General features: G+C 43.2%; 1 protein-coding gene across 1 annotated transcript in view; it reads right to left on the bottom strand.

Annotated features, from left to right (window-relative positions):
* NRCAM (neuronal cell adhesion molecule) overlaps positions 1 to 20,064 on the bottom strand; it is a 320,145-nt gene extending 300,081 nt beyond the window's left edge. Inside the window, exon 1 of the mRNA XM_024115099.3 lies at positions 19,990 to 20,064. The gene's annotated coding sequence lies outside the window, so the exon portion shown is untranslated. The remainder of the gene's footprint in view (positions 1 to 19,989) is intronic.
* Between the last annotated feature and the right edge of the window lie 2,069 nt (positions 20,065 to 22,133).

The following is a 22,133-nucleotide window of genomic DNA, read 5'->3' on the forward strand; positions in this document are numbered from 1 at the left end:
GCAGTTGCAAATTGCAGGGGAGACATCCCACAGATTTAATACAAATAAGTTACTGAACCAATAAACAACAGCTACAAATTCCTCAAGGGGAAAAAAGGCAGAATCCCCCATGGCTACTACATATCTAAAATGTGAGTATTCAACACAAACATTACAAGACACGCAAAGAAAAAGAAAGTATGATCCATATACATGGGGGGAAACTATCAATAGAAAAATGTCCCTGCACTGTCCTAAAAGTTGGGGTCAGCTGACAAAGACTTCAAAGCAGCTAGTATAGATATGTTCAGAAACTAAAGAAAACCATGTTTAAAATATAAAGGAAAACGTGATGACAATTAATCAACAGATAGAGAACCTCAATAAAATAAAAGAAATTATAAAAAAAAGGAACCAAAGGGGAATTTTGGAGTTGAAAAGTTCAATATCTGTAATGAAAATTTCACTAGAGGCACTCACAGCAAATTGAGAAAATGGAAGAATCAATGAACATTAAAACTAGTCAACAGAAATAATTCGATCTGAAGAACAGAAATAAAGATGAAGAAAAATAAGTAGAGTCTCAGAGACATGTGGGACATCAAACATACCAACATAAGTACAGTGGTAAGTCCCAAAAGGAGAGGAAAGGGGAAAAAAATAGAAGAAAAAATATTTGAAGAAATAGTAGCCAAAAACTTTCCAACTTTGATGAAACATATTAATGTACACAGCTAATAAGTTTAATGAACCATAAATAGGGTAAAGACAAAGAGATCTATATCTAAGAACATCATGGTCAAACTTTTGAAAATCAAAGGCAAAGAAAAGATCTTGAAAGCAGCAGGAGGGAAAAATGACTCATCGCCTGCAGTGAAACAGCAACTTAAATAATTTATGACTTCTTATCAGAAACAACAGAGGCCTGAAGGCAGCAGAATGACATAATTAAAGTACTGAAAGAAAAATAATTGTCAACTGAGAATATCTCCCACAAAGTCGTTTTTTCAAAAACAAAGCAGAAGAAAAAAAGATATTTCTAGATAAACAAAGATTTTTATGAAGCAATAATTATACCACTGAACGAAGGCTTTATAACATATATAAATGTAATCTAAATGATGATAATAGCATAAAGGAGGGAGGAGGAAAAGGAGATATATTGAAGCAAAGTTATATATTTTACTAGAGGTAAGTTATCTTTATTCTGAAATAGGGCATAATATGATGCATGTATCTTATGCATTATGGAAATAATTCAAGAAAAAAGTAAAAGTTTCAATGGAGGAATTAAAATGATACTTTAAAAATTACTTAAAATTAAGAAATCAGTAAAGGAAAATCAGTGAAACAAATAGGAAATAAATAGAAAATAAAAAGAAAATAAATGTCATACATAAACCCAAACAAATCAATAATATCAAAATTTAAGGAATGCAACTAAAGTGAAAAATGTATGGGCTGCAACTAAAGCAGAAAAAATGTTGGAGGATTTATACTACCTAATTTCAAAAGTTACTTTAAGCAAAAAACATTAAAACAGGATGGCATTAGCATAAGGATAGATAGATCAATGGAACACAACTGAGAGTCCAGGAATAACTCCTTACGTTTATGATTAATTCATTTTTAATAAAGTTGCCAAGATACTTCAATGAGAAAAGGATAGTCTTTCAACAAATGATGCTAGGACAATTGGATACCCATATGCAAAATAAAATAAAGAGCTTGGACCCTCAACTTATACTATGTACAAAAATTAACACAAAATAGGTCATAAATGTAATGGCTAAAACAATAAAACTCTTAGAAGAAAACATAGGAATAAATCTTTGTGACCCTGGGTTAGGAAATAAATTCTTAGATATGACACCAAGAGTATAACCAACAAAAGAAAAACAGATACACTGGACTTCATCAAAAATAAAAACTTTTGTGCTTCAAAGGACACCATCAACAAAGTGAAAAGTCAATCCACAAAATGGGAGAAAATATTTGTAAATCACATACTGATAAGGGACTTGTATCTAGAATATATATATATTTTAAAACTCTTATAAATCAATAAGATAAATGACTCAACTGAAAAAATTGGCAAAACACTTAAATAGACATTTCACCAAAGAAGACATATCAATGGCTAACAAACACATGAGAAGATCCTCAATATTATTAGTCATTGGGGGAACGCAAGTAAAACTACAATGAGATACCTCTACATACCCCCTAGAATGGCCATAATAAATATGTATTGACAGGTAAGGATGTCAAGAAACTGAAACCCTCATACATTGCTGATGGGAAAGTAAAATGATACAGCCATTCTAGAAAAGAGCTTGGCAGTGTCATAGTCAAACATAAATATACCATACAACACAGCAATTCCACTCTTAAGTACCTCAAAGAAATGAAAACATCGCTACAAAGACTTACATGCTAATGTTCACAGAAGCATTATTCATAATTGTCTCAAATTGGAAACAATCCAAATGTCCATCCACTGCTGAATATATAAACACAATGTGGTATCTCAATACAATGGAATTCCACTGATACATGCTATCGTATGAAGGAACCTCAAAACATTTATGTTAAATGAAAGAAGCCAGATGAAAAAGATTCCATATTGTATGATTCCATTAATATGAAAAGTCCGGAAAATGCAAATTTGTAGAGCGAGAAAGCAGATCAGTGGTTGCCTGGGAGTGAGAGAAGACTTTGCAAATGGCTTCAAGGAAATGTCGGGGGAAGTGATAAAAATATGCAAAGCTGGATGGCGGTGACATTTGCTCTATTAGTTTCCTATGCTACATGACAAGTTACCACTAACTTAGAGGCTTAGAACAACACATATTTATTATCTCACAGTTTCTCATAGGTCAGAAGTCCAGGCACAGCTAAGCTGAGTCTATCAAGGCGTGGGTCAGGCTGCTTTCTCATCTGGAGTTTAGGGTCCCCTTTCAAACTCACTCAGGTTGTTACAGAACCCAGTTCCTTGTGGTTGAAGGACTGCAGTCACTCTTCTCCATAAGTAATTCACAATATGGATAGAAGCTCCTTCAAGGACAGTGGGAGAGGTTCCCCTGCAGAGGCTTACACCTGATTACATCAGGCCAGCCAAGATCATCTCTCTTTCCATTAACTCATAAGTGACTGACCTGGGACCTTGACTACGTCTGCAGAATCCCTTCACCTTAGCCATATACTGTAACCTAATTATGGGAGTGCCATCCCATCATATTCTCAGGTCCCACCCACACTTTCAGGGAGGGTATTTTACAGGGGAAAGAATCTTCGAAGCCAGTTAGAAATCTGCTTACCATAGTTACACAAGTTATAAATTTATTTTAAAATTCACTAAATTGTATACTTACTATGGGTAGATTTTATGATATGTGAATTATACCTCAATACAACTGTAAAAAAAATATGCCATGAAAAACAAAAAGTTGTCCATAGTACCATAATTCCAATTTTTATTTGGGCCACTTTCTTTTTCATTAAATAAACTAAACCTTAGGATTATCTTCTCTAGGAAATGATTCAGGAGAAAATAAATGTGCATTGATTTATCATGCCCTTTATAATTTGCAACACCAGTTAATTCATAGTAACCACTTCACAGGGACACTGCAGTCAACTTTTCCCCTAGTTGGGTTTTATTCCCTCTGTCAGCTTTCTTAGTAATGAATGGAGGCTCACTCAATTCAAAGACTTCAGATTTCCAAAGAGAATAGGGTTACCTCACCACATGAGTTTCCACTCTCTGATTTCTCCACCAGGGAGTGGTTCCATTTTGAGCTTCCCTCAAACAAAGCAAAGGCAACAATGTTTGGTCACATGAAGCCTCCATTTTGCCAGCTGCATACTTCCTAAAGTTTCGTTCACCCAGAGGTCAGGAACTGTGACTTCTGGAACTCTTCCTGGTGTCCCAGGAACGTCTTTGAGGTTTGGCTGCTCGTGGTATTTTGTGTGTGCTGAACCTGCTGCCTAAAACCAAATGTTTCTTAACTTCAGTCTATTCTGAGAACCTTCAGCGTCTCAATAAGAGCTTGCTCTACCAAACACACAGCAAGCCGGCGTAATTCTACTTCAGGTGCTATCTAGAGCCCATGGAGCATTACAAACAAATTCCCCAGGGGATGTCCAACAATGTCACCCGGATGGTTATCTTGTAGGTGTGTTGTTCTTACGTCCAAACTTAACTGTTACCATGGAAATAAAACACAAAAGGAGCTGTCCATCCTGGAAAACAAAAACTGCTGAGAACTCTCATTCAAGAGCTTTCTATTCAATGTGGAAGGAACTCTTCTACATAATTTGTTTTTTATAAAAATAAAAATCTTTCTTGGGAATGTGCCAGAGTTATCTGCCTATATAACACATGGACCACCCATGTTTAAGCAAATTTTTAAAAGTAATAATTTACATATTTTTAAAAATTAGGGCAATTTGCCATCTGCAATCCTACTGATGAAAATGACCACAACATCAGGTCATTTGGAGAATCTTAAAAGCTTTATTCAATTATTCGAAGGCGCAGTCCCATGACTTGAATATGCTACAGATTAGACTTTCTACATTTATCTAAATAGCATCTTCAGAACATGAACTGATACTCTTTTTTTTTTTTTTGCGGTACGCGGGCCTCTCACTGCTGTGGCCTCTCCTACTGCGGAGCACAGGCTCCGGACGCGCAGGCTCAGTGGCCATGGCTCACGGGCCCAGCCGCTCCGCGGCACGTGGGATCCCCCCCCGGACCGGGGCACGAACCCGCGTCCCCTGCATCGGCAGGCGGACTCTCAACCACTGCGCCACCAGGGAAGCCCTGAACTGATACTCTTCCCTACCAAGGTTTCTAAGGGAAATGAAGGTTTCTCATGGAAGTTTGGGTCATAATCTATAACTCACAATATGCAGAAACTAAAATTCCATTTCTTGTTGTTTCTCAAAGCAGGATAACATAGTAGTTCTTAGGAGGTAAAACTATGGGACAGGGGTCAGACTCCTTGGGTTAGAATCCCAGTTCCACAACCTAACAGCTGTGCTATTTTGATTCATTACTTAAACTCCCTACGCCTCAGTTTCTTCATCTATAAAATGGGTATAATAACACAAAGCAGGGGGTGGCCAAATATGGCCCACTGTCTATTTTTCTTAAAAAAGTTTCACGGGAACATGAAAATGCCCACTCATTTACATATCATCTGTGACTGTTTGGGGAGAGACCTCCAAAGTCTAAAATATTTACTGGGAGAGACCTCCAAATTCTAAAATATTTACTATCTGGCCCTCTACAGAGAACATTTGCTGGTGTCTGACATAGAATGCTACTGTGAAGATTAAATGAGATAATTCACGTAAGGTGCTCCGTATAGATGAGCAACCAGTAAGTGTCAAGGATTACTGTTAGTTCTAAAGGGTAAAAAGTTGTGAAATCACTGTGTTTTCATTTCCTACAATTCAGGGAGGCATCTTTCTATACACCACCTCAGGAGCAGGCTGCCCATGAAGCAATGCCTGGGGATGAGCAGGCTCAGCCCCTTTTATCGACTGTGGCCGAGGTGCTGTGATGGCGGACGTGAGCTGCAGCTGTCGGGCAGGGCAGGGAGCCTGTGGGCCACACGGACAGCAGCTGCTGTGAGTCATCCGTTTCAAGTAACTGATACGCTGCCCTTCCTTGATGGAGGCTCGCTTGGTCACAGGTGTGTGACACATGCCTATTCATCACTGGCCCCACTCCCAACTGGAGAGGGGATTGGAGGAGTGGGGAGAGCTGCAATTATGCTTAGATGATGATCAGACAGCCCTTTCCATCTTCCCTGGCCGGAACTGCTTTCCCAAGATGCACTGTGCTTGTCCAGAGTTGGAAATAAGGAGCGCAGTCCTGCACGTAATATGTTAAAATGTGAGTTTAGTGTCACAAAACAATTCAGAATAATAAAATGGATCTAAGGCTGGTAATTCATCCTAGAACTGGCACTGCTGGCCCTGTGTTAATACCCTTGCAAATAAACTTCGGTCGATGTCAAACGTTACAATGGCTCCCATAAATCTTTCAGACCACCTTCACTAAATTGTCTTTCAGGGCAAATATTGAAAAGACCTAAAGAGTTTACACCGAGAGAGTGATTTTCAGAGACAAACCACCGCCTGCCCTCTGCTCCTTCTAGAGCCTTGGACATTTCACTCCATCAATTTGTGCCTCACTGCCCTGCATGGAAAAGAGAAGCTGTAAGAAACTGCAAGACTAAAAACAGCCATGATTCCAAATTATTTCCTGCTGGATGCTTGTGGGTTTTCATTAGTCTCTCCTAACTCCAGGAGGGAACCACAAATTGGCAAATGGTTTACATAGTAAAATGGAATTACTGAATTACTGAATCACACAAACGCAGACATTTTAAAGTTCCTGGTCCTCATCCCAAGAACCTTGCTACCAAATCATCTCACTGATATGATTTAAAACAACTTGGCCCTTCTACAGATGAGGCAGCTCATTAAATGCCGTACACATGACACTAATAATTAGGGTCATTGCCAAGCGGGAACTCACCATCCAAGACAGACAAGGCTGGCGCTGGTGGAAACGAAGAACTCACACCAGCGGGCAGACGTCATTAAGGACCAGCTAAAATGGCTTCAGAGTTTCCAATTCATTCCAACTAATAGTCATGTTGATTAAAAGAGCTTGGCCATCCTGCTTCCTCAACTAGCCAGAAGGGCTGCCTGAGTACAGTTAGCTGCAGAAGTCTCCACAGGGCCATCCTTCACCCTGTCCCACTGAAGCAGCATTCCCACTGAAGTAGGCTGGCGGCTCAGCCAAGCCTTCGCTTTCCTCAGCAGGAGGAAATATCAGCCCCCAAACTGTTTTTTTCAAGTCAAGAGACACCTCCCGATCGGCAAGGAGCAGCCAGGGCACCTGCAGAGACTTCAACAAAATACGCCCACGGAAGTACCCAGGTGATGACAATTTGCGTGAGAAAGGCAGCCAAGTTGGAGTCGACTTGATTACAACCCAAAAGAGTAATCGACTGATTAAATGACCAACCTCATACCTTTGTCCAGTTAATCAAATGAATACTCCGCCGCCACCACCACTCCCAGGATTTCTGTGCTTGAATTCAAAGTACAGAGCCTTTCTAACTAACTGACTTCTATACACACACTCCTTGGTATACGAAGTAGACATTGACAGATATAGATACAGACATATGAACATAGAGATGTGAAGGGGCTACATTTTCACCCTTTCTTTTTTGTAAGGGATAAACTTAGAAACAGGTGACCTTATCATTGCATTCTCTATTGGTTTCCTAGGGCTGCCGTCACAAAGCCACACACTGCGTGGCTTCAACCACAGACATTGATGGCCTCACAGTTCTGAAGGCTAGAAGTTCAAGATCAAGGTGTCAGCAGGGCTGGTTCTTCCTGAGGGCTGTGAGGGAGAGTCTGTTCCATGCTCTCTCCTGGCTTCTGGCGCTTTGCCGGCAACCTCTGGCACTCCTTGGCTTGTAAGGTCTCTGCCTTCATCTCTACAAAGCTTTCTCCAACCATGGCTGCCTCCAAGTTTCCTCTCCCTAGAAAGCCACTACTCAGTGAACTAGGGCCCACTCTAATGACCTCATTTTAACCGTAAAGACGCCATCTCCAAATGAGGTCACATTCTGAGGTACCAAGGGTTAGGGCTTCAACATACGAATCTGATGGGGGACACCCTTTGACCACCTTCTCATTCCTAAAGCTCTGTGTCTACACCCAGGTCAATGATGACTAGGAATTTTTCAGCTTTACTGAGATATAATTGACAATAAAATTGTAAGATATTTAAGTGTGTATCGTGGTGATTTGATACATGTACACACTGTGAAAGGATTCCTCCCATCTTGTTAATTAACACACCTATCACCTTACACATTTCCTTTTTTGTGTGTGAGAACATTTACGCTCTACTCTCTTAGATACAATGCCGAATTGACAACTGCAGTCAGCATGTTATACATTAGATCCTCAGACATCTTCTAGCTGAAAGGCTGTTCCCTTTCACCAGCCTCTCCCTGTTCCCCACACCCCCAGCCCCTGGCAACCACTGTTCTACTATGAGTTTGGCTCCTTTTTTTTAAATTAAAGATTCTACATGTAAGTCATATCATGCAGTATTTGTCTTTCTCTGTCTGGCTTATTTCACTTAGCATAATGCCCTCCAGGCTCATACATGTTGTCACAAAGGCAGGATTTCCTTCGTCCTCATGGCTGAATAATATTCCATTGTGTATATATACCACCATCTTCTTCATCCATTCATCTGCTGATGGACAGTTAGGTGGTTTCCATTTCTTGGTTATTATAAATAACTCTGCAATGAACATGGGAGTGCATATATCTCTCTGAGATCCCTTTGGATATTTATATTTATATAAATATATAAATATATTTATATAGTTACATTTATATAAATATATTTATATTTATATAAATATATAAATATATTTATATATATATATTTATATATTTATACTTATATAAATATATAAATATATTTATATAAGTATAAATATATAAATATATTTATATAAATATTATATAAATATTTATATTTATCCTTTGGATAAATACCCAGAAGTGGGATTGCTGGATCATATGGTAGCGCTAATTTTAATTTTTGAGGAACCTCCATATTGTTTTCCATAGTGGCTATGTGGCTATTATTTTTAAATATCTATTTCTTGTCTGAGGTACAAAGGCACAGAGTAAATACAAACAATGATATACATACAAACGTGCTCACAAGCCTCATTGTATGTATCTCTCTTTATATCAAACCTCTAAGCACGTGCAGTTAGTGAGCTGGATGGATTTAATATATTAAAATGGTTTCATGCTTTATTGATTTGTGGTATTGCTAGTTAGTCATGGCTGACACAAAAAATTACTGACTGTCCTCCTGAAAAATATGAATAGAATATGGCTTGGGATAAAACACGATTAGATTTCAAAAGACTATTACTGACACTGAATACAACTGGAAAAAATGTATTTGCTGAATTTACACCTTTTTATCATATGGACTCAATCTGACTTTCACATATACATTATCATTTGTTGAAAGTTAAGAATATAGTTTGTGTTTTGAAAACAGTCCCACCATGAAGCATCAGAAAGGGTACCCATCTCACAGACTACAGCATGAGACCACTTCATTTATTCAAAATCAAGTAGACATGGTTGTTGCTAAGGATGTATGAAACATACATATCTCTGAAGCAAATCTGGCAAAGTATCATAGTGAGCAAAATGGCTACTGCATTCTACCTAATAAGAACACAGACAGATGTTGTCTTTCAGCACTTTCCTTTTTATCATCATTGGTCCTAGTGCCATACACTCTTGAGGCAGGGTTGATGATGAGAAAATTTATGTGGTTTATCTTCATTTTCCACCTAAAGGAAAAGACGTACTTAAGCAACTTATCCAAAGCCACACAGTAAAGCAAAGTTTCCTACTCTATACAGAGTAGCTCAGTACTTCTCAAAATTTAATTAATTACAAATTTCAAGAAAAATTTTCACTCCGGTGTCTCTCAAACATGGACCCACTGCTTCAAACCCGATCACTCACTATAATCCACTAACTAGTTGGGAAGGGCCATGCTATAACTCAACTCACATATTGGAATATAAAGAAAAGTACAGGTAGGAGTACTCAATAAACAACCAAAAAAGGGAGAAAGTTCCATTTTTAAAGCTGCAGACTGAGCTCTCCTGATCTGTTTCCCACTTTGCATGTCAGTCCTGTATGCCTCACTTCTGATTTCTTCCAATTCAGATGGTGGAAAGCAATCTCAGAAAGTGCTTCAGCTCAATCAGTGTGCACCCACCCAGAGACCTCGGAGGGAAATAAGCATCAGCTTCAGACTTGAAGGGAAGGAAAGCCTTGTGCAAACCTGGAATCATCAGCTGCCAGCAAAGGTAGAAAATTACAGAGGAGCTCTGTGGGGTCACAAGGATGCCGTTTAGGGCTCCACAGTGGCAATTTCAAAAATGGTACCCTTCTGGATGGAGTGATTTCACCTGCCCACTCAAGTGTCTAATTGAGAACCAGGAAGCAAATTATAATCATAGAGAATCCAGGCATGAAATTATGAATGTTGGATTTTCCACGGTCTAGACTTTGTCTATGTCTTCAAACAGGGCTGGGGACAAAACTCCCCAATGTTTTCTAACCAAAGATCCACTTGACATTTTGCAATATTCATGGATTCAGTCATTCATTCTTGCATTCATTCTTTCATCAAACATGGGGACTCATGCATATACACCACCATGCATGAGAAATGCAGCTGAGGTTTCTAGTGGAACAGAGCAAGGGCTGGGTTTCCACGCCTAGAAGCCTGGGGAAAGCTGACGGAAGTCTCTTATGAGCAAAGCCAAAAGATGCCTATCCTGGATGGCTATTTTGTTAGTGGCTTTCCTTTACTGGCCCCTCAAGGTTATCTAGAGCCAATATCAAATATTTTCATACAACTGAGGCACTTCTCCTCACCTACCACGTGTCCACCTCTTTACTGATTTTTATTTAACCATATTTGCTTGAGTTTCACTCGGTATCTATCATGCTCTTTATTCGTCTACTTAGATATCCTTGAAAAATCATTCCTGAATTGAACTTTGATGCGTTATAGAAGCTCACTCATCATATCATCCTTGTGCAAAGTGAAGAATCCTGTATAACCTGAATAATCACCCCAAATGTGCTTGGCAAGTTCCCGTTTTCATATATCTAATTTTCTCTATCCAGAGCCATCTGTATATAGAGGAACAAATAGCTGGAGAGAAAAGATGATCTCACTGAGAATTTAACTGTGTTATGCTGAAAGAACTTTACCTGTGACTCCTGGTAAGTTCTTGTCAATGCCTTTCTTTTCAACATAAATAATGTACCATCATATTTTGTCTTTGCAGAGTGATTTATGAGTTATTTCTATTCTCTGACGTCAAGTTACTTCAATGACCTAATGTACCACAATAAAATCTTTTAAAAATATTTAGAAGTGGGGGGGGGATAAATTAGGAGTTTGGGATTAAAATATAAGCACTACTATATATTAAATAGATAATCAACAAGGACCTACTACTCTATAACACTGGGAACCATACTCAGTATCTTGTAATAACCTATAATGGAAAAGAATGTAAAAAAAAGAAAATATATGTATAACTGCATCACCTTGCTATACACCTTAAACTAACACAACATTGTAAATCAACTATATTTCAAAAAACCTTTTTTGAATATTTAGTATAGGATGCTATGGAGACTAGTCTCCGTTAGCTGAGCAATTGCCGCAAACATTTTTATTCTCCACCCATTCGCTTCTTTCAGATTTTGTTATTAATTTTCCAGCACTCTGTTCTTTACTCTCTCCTCATTACTTAAAATGCCTCTCCCTCCTTCTGCCATGGGACACTTCTCCAGGATGTCACAATTCTCATTACCCACCTGAGCCTTCCTTCCATTTGAATCCTTCACTCTCTCTGATCTCGACTCCCAATCCCAGTCCAAGCAAATAAATCTGACTCCCTCCCCCGCTACGGTTTAATGAGTTCCCTCAGAGCCCTAGGACAGCAATAAACCCTTGATGTATTTTACCTTCCACTATGATTTTCCACCACAGTAACTGTAACTAGGAACATATACAGAGCCATGGAGTTTTTAAACCCTATTCCAAGTGTGAAAATGCAAGTTACCTTAAAATCTATGAGACACAGAGAGTATCTATCATGATTTATGTAAAATACAACATGTGATGTAAGTTATATAATCAAATCCGAAGTAAAATCACTTCTGTTTTTATTACAGTATTAATTATCTCTAAATTTTTACTTTACTGTTTTGTTCATATTATCGCCCTGTCAATGTTACTGCCCTTACAGTAGAACTATTCATTTGACTGTATTAAATGTATTTAAATAAGGCTTTTCACTACCATGCCACTAACCATCAGAACAAAAGACTATGTCATCAAGTCATTTAATGGTCAAAGATATCAAAGCAAGATTTTTCTAATTGTAGTTTTATGGAGCACCAGGAAGTGTTTCAAATTACCCCAAATGAGTTTGGGATTGACACGTAAACATTGCTATATTTAAAACAGATAACCAACAAGGACCTACTGTAGAGCACAGGGAACTCTGCTCAATACTCTGTAATAACCTATATGGGAAAAGAATTTGAAAAAGAATAGATACATGTATAGGTATAACGGAATCACTCTGCTGTACACCTGAAACTCACACATTGTGACTCAACTATAATCCAAGAAAGAAAAAAGAAATTTTTAAACCCACAAATTACCCCAAATTATTGCATTTCAATAACCCTGACCTCCCAGTACCTATCTTACTATTCTAGTTATACACACAGCCAACTTCTCCTTCGGAAATATTTTAAATCAGATGCTCCCAACCAAATTGAATGGGGAAACCATGTGCCGTGTTAAAAACTTCAGTAGGAAATATAACAGTGAGGGTCTACCACGAGAAGCAGAGAGCTGAAATCACTCTGCATAAATACACTCATATAGGAAAAAGCACTGATTAGCCCATATTTAGGACAGCTCGATCTTGTCATATCCCAAAACAATCAATAGCAAGACACTGTAATGACATTTTACAAGGGACGATGATTGGGCATTTCTGTGTTTATTTCACTAGCGACTAGAGGGGGAAGCAGCAGAACAGTCAGAAGAGTATTTGCAATGCAATTAGGGGGGGACCAGCACATCTGAGTGTATGCCAGACGCAGGGGCCTCCCCTAATTCACACAGCCCCGCGTCTTAATGGGGCGCACAGCATCGAACTGCACTTCCTACAGTTTGAAAACTTTTGTCAGTTAACTAGATGTTTACCGAGGGCCTCGCTTCGGCACTGGCGCTCAACATGCCGGGTATGCCATCCAGCTCTCTGGACGCACTTCCAACACCATCTGTCACTTAAGCTTCCCTGGATTCAAAAATTTGAATTCAAACTAATCTACTCGGCACTCAAACTGAAGCTATAATTCAAACTTCGACATGAAGCTTGAATTCCTTTTCAGTGTTCTTCAACTTTGACCCAGCTCCCCCCCGCCCCGCCTTCGCTGAAAAGGGCCAAGACAACAGCCCAGCAAGTGGGGCAGGCAAAACAGACCTCCTTTGTTCACTTTTGTCCTTTCAGCTCCCTATTGAGGTGAGGGACTGAAAAGCCGCACAAGGCTTTGGAAGGCAGCAGTGCACCAGCTCCAGCCATCCTTCCTCAAAGACCACAAAACTCCAGGACGAAACTCTTGGACGAAACACAGTCCATTTTTACCTTAAGGCTTAATGAATGGAAGATTAGTACATTTCCCTTCCCTTTCCCTTGAGAGAGAATCTGTTAAGGGTGTTTAACAGGAGTTTATAATGCATGTCCAAAACGTACGCTGTAAATCACACCATTCAAAATGCCAAGGGCATTGGAAAGTGGCATGAAATTAGCTTTAAAGTTGAAATTTGGAGAAAAGATCACTCCGTGCTGAATGCATCTACTGAATGTTTTGAATGCTCTCAGCCCACTTGAGAAAGACAAATCAAATTCATTGCATATTACACAGTAGAAGACCTCCTACAGGATTCCCTCAGATGGCCTAGGGAATATATTTTCCTGGTTACAGAGGGTTTTGAACCAATACACCACGCACATCAGAAAACTGAAATATACATATGAATATGGATGTATATTCAAAACATTGTTTCCAGCTCTTCCTATCATCATTTAATAAGAAGAATTTTTTGGACTTTTCTGGCGGTCTGGGGGTTGAGACTCCGTGCTTCCACTACAGGGGGGCTCGGGTTTGATCCCCGGTGAGGGAACTAGGATCCTGCATGCCGCGCGGCACGGCCACGAAATTAAAAAAAAAAAGAATTTTTGAAAGTATCATTTTCCCCTGACAGTAACTGTCATTTTCATTCTCATGTGAATTAAACAATGCCTTAGCATGGGACAATATGGAACAAAATCAGGGAACACCTAAGAGAAGATAAGGTTTATTTGTCATTTCTGTTTTTAAACTGAATAAGCCACTTGGACAGTGTGTGCAGCAGATGAGCATTTGTAGATTTGTTCCCTTTATCACTGGCATTTCTTATATTCACTAGTTTTTCAGTCATTTGAGGGAAACCCTGTATCAGACCTTTAAAAATTACCTTTTTCTCATTTGAAATTCCAAACTTGTAGGCCAGTAAAATAGGTCAATGAAGTCGGCACCGTATCTTTTTTATTAGCTCAGCTAAGCAATTATAACTGGGTGGTGAGAGTTTATGCTGTCATCTTTGAAGCTTCCGTGGTAGCGAGCAAGGTCCAATGCAGACTTATAAATGACAACTTGGGCACATCCCTAAACAGTCAATGTACCATATTCCTATCTGTTTCCAGATATGAGGCAAATGTGCTCTTGGTCTGGGTTAAAATAACAATGTCAAATTTTCCAGTAAAATAAAAGCACACTAATATGTAATCTAACCTCTGAGCAAAATCACTTAGCACAAGAGAACTGCAGACATACATACTCTAATTCCACATTTTTTAAAAAAATCACATGAATGTGTGTCACCAAGGCTGGCTTCTCCCGGACTTTGCACAAAGTATGGGGTCAAGTAACACTTGTTAGGAACCACACATTTCCTTATTAATCAAAATTAAACCAGTAAGTTAGAAAATATTGTGAATGACTTATTCATAATATGCACAGTATATTAATTTATACCTTTAAAAAGTATCAGCTATAGTTCTTTACACCCATGAGGATGGCTACTATCGAGAAAAGAGAAAACAAGTGTTGGTGAAGATGTGGAGATACTGAACCCTTGTGCACTGCTGCTGCGAATAGCTGCCATGGAAAACAGTATGGTGGTTCTTCAAAAAATTAAAGTGGAATTACTATACGATCCAGCAATCCTACTTCTGGGTATATACCTTAAAGAGTTGAAAGCAGCGATTCAAAAAAGATATTTGTACACCCACATTCATAGCAGCAAAAAGTGGCAGGTGCCCAACTTGACAGATGAACGAATTACAAAAACATGGGGTGTCCATACAATGGAATATTCTGCAGCTTCAAAAAGGAAAAAAGTTCGGACACATGGATGAGTCTTAAAGACCTTATGCTAAGTGACTTAAGCCAGTCACGAGGACAGATACTGCACGATTCCATTCGTATGAGATACTCAGGGTAGTCAAATTCATAGAGACAGAAAATAGAAAGGTACTCGGCAGGGGCTGGGGGACAGGGAGTTACTGTCTTAATGGGCACAGAGTTTCAGTTTGGGAAGCTGAGAAAAGTGCTGGAGATGGACAGGGGTGATGGCTGCATAACAATGTGAAGTACTTGATGCCACTAAACTCTACAGCTAAACATGATTACAACAGTAAAGTTTATGTTATATATATTTTGTCACGGTAAAAACAGTAACAGCAAAGAAAACAATCACATTTTCTACAAATATATTGCATTTGCTTCCCCATTTAGAGACAACCTGATACTGAAGATGTCAGAGCTGCTATAAACCTGGAAGCAGAGCCATTCCCATGTTTTCCTCATGTAGCCCTCTCGTTCACATTTGAAGAGGGAAAATAAACATTCAGCAGTTCCTTCTGGCACATCTTCTTGTTCTTAGAAACTTCAGCCTCTGATGCCAATAAAGACTCTTTCAAACTAAAGGGGCTTTTCATTTGCCTGGGTGGACAAAGGGTTAAATAAAATAAGCCACTGGATTCTTGCCCCTAGCATCCCTGGAGGCTAGGAGCGTCCTACCTGCTCCTCGGTCCTTACCTGGCAGAAAAATCCTGGGTTCCTTCGGGAGAAGCATGAAACATAAAAAGGAAAATACATCTAACTGTACTTAGTAATTTCCAATCATTTGCAAATCATTTTCTTTTCAGCAACCATCTCAGCGTTTGAAGGCTGACCTAAAGCAGTCTTTGGATGCAAACAGACAAAACTTCCTACAGAAGAGTACTTTAGGACCTCTGTATTCTAGCTACATTTGTTATGGGTTACTACGCTTCTCAGATGGGAAACGTTCTTTGCAAATGGGGATGAGGCTCCAAAGGCTGCTGGCAGAGGCAGTAAATCTGTACTGCTATGGACTGAATTGTTTCCCCCCAAATTCATATGTTGAAGCCCTAACCCTCCATGTGACTGTATTTGGAGACAGGGCTTTTAGGAGGTAATTAAGGTTAAATGAGGTCATAAGGGCAGGGTCCTAATCCAACAGCATCAGCGGCCTTCTAAGAAAAGAGCGGGAACTCTCCAGAGATACGGGCTGAGGAAAGGGTACATGAGCACACAGGGAGAAGACGGCCATCAGCCAGCCAGGAAGAGAGCTCGCACCAGAACCCAGGCTGATTCCCTGATCTCAGACTTCCAGACTCCAGAACTGTAAGAACATGAATGTCTCTTCTTTGAGCTACCCAGTCTATGGTATCTTGTTATGGCAGCCTGAGCTAACTAAGACAAAGACCTTCTGATTTCAAAGTGAGACTATCAGGGGAAAAAAAAGACTGGCGTCTCGGTGGTTACCCTTAGGGGAGCGTGATGACTGGTGGAAGCCGCTAGAGGGCTTTCTCTGACGTTCCCAAGGTTCCGGCCCTGGATTTGAGCACAGTTACACGGTGCATTCAGTCTGTGCAAGTTCATCAAGCTGTACATTTATATGTGGAAAAAAAGAATCTGTGTGTGTAAGTCTGTAGCCATAAATGATAAAATTGGAATTAATCTCCCCGAGGGCAGGAGCTCTGCTCTGCTCACCACTGCATCCCCAGTGCTTAGAACAGCAGGCCATGCACTAAGCCAATATCTATGAATAAATGAATGAATGAATACAAGTATCTCTATACCAGAAAAGCTTCCTGAAGGGTTCCATTAACTAGGTCCTTTGTACATACACTACATAATATCTGCAGATTCTAATTATATTCAATCAATTAGGCAAGGAAAACTATCCTACATGCAAGAATTATTTGAAATGATTCTTAAGGAAATTTTCTACAGCCCAAGTGGACACATTCTCAGCACGCGCTCCCGCTTCTGAAGCGCTCACAGCCGATGCGCTGCCACATCCGCCTCACCGGAAGTACCGTTTCCAAAGATGACTTGCTTTTCATTTACTGTGGCTACGCCAATAACAAAAATGATGTGTATTAAGGAGACTGGCCTACAGTCCAAGAACCTCATCACTACCCTGCATTAGACGGCTGGGTGACCTCTCTGCGCCCCACTGTATTCATTTTGAAACCCGAAGATTTAGGAACAACGTTTTCTTACAGCTCTAAAATTCTTGGATTATGTGAAATGTTTAGCACCTTTCCTGTAATGAAGTAGAAAGCAAGTTGAAAGGAGACCATGAGTCAGCAGGATTAAGAAAGCAAAATGAATTCATTTTTCCAACCGGTCAGTCAATTACAATCATTCCAAAAGCTATTCCAGGAAGAGCTGATTTCACTGTCATTCACATTCTTGTTTCGTTTAGTTAACATCTTTATAAATGCGCCCCAGTCATATACTTAGGATAGCTAATGCTTTCCTAAGATTTTATACTAGGGTCTTATTCAAATTCAACATCCAATTTGAGGAGTAAAGCTGCTGCCATCAAAAGAATCTACAAAGGAGATTCAGGGCTGGGAACCTGCAAGAGAAATGTTTGCCAAATGGGAATATTTGCCTTTTCTTAAAAAATAAAAAAGAAGAAGAAGAAGTTCTCTCAAAAATTGTGACGTGCCAGGAACCTCTCAGCCTCTCTGAAATCGCAGGTGGCTCTAGTCACTAAGAAGAGCCCAGTGACTGTAGCTGGTTGAATTGTGGGTTAACAGCCAAGTACTTAAAAGCTAGCAGGGATAAAGGAAACATGTAAAAGAACTGAAGGGCAATACAGGGCAATCAAAAGGCTATTCCACAATACAATTCGCTGAATTACAATGCTACTGTGAGGTCTGCAGGGGCCACAATTAAATGGGCTTACAGTATGTCCCTGCTTTGTGAACACTGGGTGGTTTTAGGCTTCCTCTAAACTAATAAGCCTCCAAAAGGCCACATTTTCACAGCCTTGGATGGGCAAAAAGCTAATCCTTGCTTCCTCACTTCTTAGCTATGTGGCCTTGGGAAAGTTACTCGACCTAAGTCTCCGTCTCCTAATTTTTAACATGGGGTTGCTGTGGAAACTGATATGATAGATACATGCAACATGCACAGCGGCCCAGCACCTCTGACGCGCTCAGAAAATGTTGACTATCATTACCATTAAAGTAGAAAGTATCCAATTGCCTAAATCCACTTCAGTACTTCTGGAAGGTCTCATTTACTTGTGAGCTATTATTACAATATTTTAATAACAGGGCATGGTTAGCATAACGCAGTGGCAACCAAAGCAGCCTAGCCTCCTTACGTATGTTTGTATTCAGCGGCTACCTTGTTCCTTCCCGGATAGCCCCAGGGGGAGCTCCTGGTGCAGGAGGGTTGCCTCCTGCCCCATTACACTCTCCTCCGTCTCTGCTTGCTAAAGCCTCGGGCGGGGAAGGGCCCTGCCCCTGATACTCGCACCTCTGCGCCTTAACCACGCGGGACGGGTAGGAAAAGAACGCTTCGCTCCTAGGACAGAGTGCTCCGCGCCGGATGTAGCCTCTGGCTGGAACTGCTGGTGCGAAAACGACAGGAGAGAGGCGGGGTGGTAAAGACACGCCACCGCTCGGCGGCCCCCCTCCTCGCCGGCAGCTGCGCCGGGACGGCCCCCGAGCGTGCGGGGAACAGAAGATGTTGCCGCGGGCCGGAGGCCAGGCGGGAGGGAGGCGACCCGGAGGGGAGGGCGGTGGCCTGCTCACCAGCCCCTCCGGACCCAGGGAACCCTCCGGCGGTGCTTGCTGCCCAGAGTACGCGGCTCTGGGAGAAAGAGCGCTCCCGGGCTCCCAGGACCACGGCACCCCGGTTCCCCCTCTGCGCACGGGCAGATGCGGGCGGGGAATGGCTGGGCTGGCGAACCGCCGCGGACCCGCGCGCTGCGGCGCCCACCCGCACGGCGTGCACGGGGCCGGAGGCAGCGCGCGGCGCAGATGGCGCTCGCCGGGAGATGGATGCGCCAGAGCCGGCAGTGACGGGCGGCTCAACACAACATCCCCGGGCGAAGCTGTTGCCAGATCCCACCGTTGGGAGCCTGGGCAGGGAAGGGGCTCTTCTGAGTCAGCCTCAAGCCGCGGCGTGCCAGTCCCAACAAGTCCCAGCCCCGCGACGCCGGGCGGGGCGCCGGGACCCCGGGGACCCGCACCTGTAGGGCCGACAAAGACCCCGGAAAGCCCCCCACCTACTGCTTTCGGGGTCTCTCCCGTCCCCCATCCCTCGTTCCCCGAGTTCTCTCCAGGCCGGAGAGAGTGGAGGTCGGACTGCCCCTGAACTCCGGCGATCCGCGCAGGTGTGAGCGCATCCGAACAAAGCCCACGCCCAGATATGTCCTCGGGGACCGGGACGTGCACACGCCGGAGCGCGCTGGCCAGGCACCTGCGCTACTCGCCCCGCCGGCCCTGCGGCTTGACAGCCCGCGCCCTCCGCCTCCCTGCCCGGGAAGCCGCAGTGCCGGGCCCCAGCAGCCTCTCCAGGCCCAGTTGGCCCCAAAGCCACCTCCAGGCAGGGCTTCCCGGAAAGCGGGGGGCACGGATGCACAAGTTGGCCAAGGGCTGGGGAGGTGAAGGGGGCCCGCCGGCGCCGCTGTATCTCAGCCTGGCCCGCACCGGGCTGCGGTCCCCCCCTCCCGCCCGGAGCCGGAGGGGAAGAAGGGAGTTGGCTGCCAGGTTGCCCCTGCGGCAGGGAGATCTGGAGGGGCGCTGCGAAGCCAGGGTGTTCCGGTGTCCCGGCGACAACACAGCCGCCCCCCGCGCCCTCCTCCGCTCCAGCCGTCGCCCCCGACCTGGACCGGGTGTCACCGCCAGCCGCGCGCGCGGAGTTACTCACGTTCTTACGCCGCGCCCACCGCTCGGCCCACGCGCGGCTGCCCGCGACCCCGAGCACCGGCGTAGTCCGTCCCCGACGCAGCTGTGGCCACCAGCAGCCCCGCGCCGTCCCCTGCGCCCGCGCGGCTCAGCCTCCGACTGCGGCGCGCGTCAGCCGGCGACCCGAGCGAAGCAGGGCTGGCCCCGCGCCCGCGCGCGCCCCCGCCGCTGCGCCCTCCCCGCGCGCGCCGCTCTCCCCCCGCCCGCCCCGCCCCTTCCCCTCCGCGCCGCCCCTGCTGCTGCTGCGGCGGCGGCGGCGGCGAATGGTCTCCGAGCGCCCGCGCCTCCGGGGACTGGGTGGCCCCTCACCTGAGCGGCCGCGCCACCACCAGCCCACGTCATCCAGCCAGCGCGTGAGGGACGGAGGGCGGGAGCGTGCAGGGAACGAGGGTGGCTGGGGTCTGGAATTTGGCTGCAAGAGATGTTCCAGAAAATGGGTGGTTTTGAAATGTCACTCTCGTGGTGCTGGTTTCTGTGTGAGGTCTGTGGTCTCCCCGCGCTCCACCTTCTTTTAAAGCATTTAATTTCGTCGAGACTCACCAGTTGGGATGGTTGAAATTGACGTCTTTTTGTTTTGCTTTAAATTTTTTGGCAACTCTTCTTTCCAGGCAGCCCCCAGAAAGGGAAGCTTCAGCGGTCTATTCGCGGTGGGAGTTGGATCTCTGGTTCCAGAGAACAGGATTAGTTCAGATTTGCTTATTTTCAGATTTGGGAGCATTATGGAGAATTATTTGCAATGTAAAAAGAGAGTTACGATTTTCTAAACGTGTAGTATTTTAGCAAACACACTGGGGCCGCAAGGTTCAGCCTCCGGAGTGAGGTCTACGCTGTATCCTAGCTGATGTCCAAGATCGTTAGCCTGACAACTCGAGATCCTCAGTCATCTACTCTGGTCTGCAGCCTGACCTTCCAGGGCTTCTTCCCAATCCTCAGGCATCACCTGACTTGATCATTTGACCATTTACTGCAGGCTCCAACTCTCCCTCCCCTCTGCGGGAGCCTTGTTTCCTTCCTTTTTCTAGTTTAATTCAGGAAGACTTTTGTGGAGCCCCGCATCCCCTCTCCTCATCCCCAGGCTCCAGGCCCTGTGTTAGGGCGGGGTTCAGGAATAAAAAAGGCACAGGGTCATCCTTCAAGGCGCTGACGACTCCTCTGCTCTGCTCTGACTTCAGTGTGAACTTGCCACTTCAACCCACAGCTCCATGCATGCCAGTGAGCGGCCTTCTTTGCCTGCTCTTGCAGACGCCATCATCCTCTCCTCCCACCAGCTCCGGAAACAGTATTGTGATCTCTGGCTACTGGGTCTTTGCACGTTGTTTCCTCAGTCCCATTACTTTTCTGATCCTGGTCCTTACCCCACCTCCTGGGTACCTCTCACTTCTCAGTTAATTTTCTAAATCCCCCTCTAAATTATTTTTATTTAAAAAAAAATGTGATCATGATACCCTTACTTAAAAGTCTGGTCTGGTTCTCTGTTGCCTATAAAACGAACTCCAGATCTTCTGGCACATTCCCTCACAATCTGCCCCTAAGTTACCTCTCTGTCCTCCAGTGAAAAGAATTTTCATAACTCTAAGTCTCTGCATGTGAGATTTCTCCCATCTAGAATATTCCTCCATCTTTTTTTCATCTGGCAAACTCTTGTTCATCCCTTGGGGCCTTGCTCAGCTGACACCTCCTCTGTGAAGTCTTTGCCGAGTCCCTGTGTTTTACTGTAAGAGTACTTGCCACATTTGAATGATGTTTCCATGCCTGACTCCACAAAATTTCACTTCTTAATGAGGATCATCTTATTTTTGTGTGACCTCATTTCCCACCAAAAGAAATGGAGCCACGGATAATCGTAACAACTAAATTCTCACTGCCTCATCATTCCCATCTGTGTAAAGGGCTTCAGACCCTTCCGATCCCTCCTTACCTCAGTAACTGCTAAGAGTCCTGGGTTGTCCTGCATGTCTTTCTGGCCGGTAATCGGGGGGATGGGGGTGGGTGTGGGGGGCAGTGCTCAAGGAATGCAGACATGAAGGAATCTCGGGCAAGGGACAACTTCCCCAGGGACAGTTTCCCTTATCTCTACAAGTGTAATAGCAGTACTTAATACTCAGG

The sequence above is a fragment of the Physeter macrocephalus genome, chromosome 5 (assembly GCF_002837175.3).
Source record: "Physeter macrocephalus isolate SW-GA chromosome 5, ASM283717v5, whole genome shotgun sequence".
Lineage (NCBI taxonomy): Eukaryota > Metazoa > Chordata > Mammalia > Artiodactyla > Physeteridae > Physeter > Physeter macrocephalus.